We start from the raw sequence: 276 nt of genomic DNA, 5'->3' as shown, positions 1-276 counted from the left end.
CCTTCCCCCCTCCCACCCCTCCCACCTCCCCCCTCCCACCCCTCCCACCTTCCCCCCTCCCGCCCCTTCACCCTGGCCATGCCCTAGGGGTGTTTCGCCCGAGGGGTCGCACTCCCGGAGCCGCGCGGGTGCCCACAGATCCTCCCGAAGTAAGCTTGACGCCGTGGCTAAGGCTAGAGCGAAAATGGAATATGGAATTAGTTTTTTTCTGTGATTTCATGGATATTGTTGGTTCTGTTGTGGTTTTGTTCTGTTGCGATTGTTGGGGATGCATAT

This window comes from Penaeus monodon, chromosome 30 (genome assembly GCF_015228065.2).
Source record: "Penaeus monodon isolate SGIC_2016 chromosome 30, NSTDA_Pmon_1, whole genome shotgun sequence".
NCBI classification, from domain to species: domain Eukaryota; kingdom Metazoa; phylum Arthropoda; class Malacostraca; order Decapoda; family Penaeidae; genus Penaeus; species Penaeus monodon.
The sequence above is the reverse complement of the archived record's forward strand: the minus strand, read 5'-3'. Positions refer to the sequence as shown.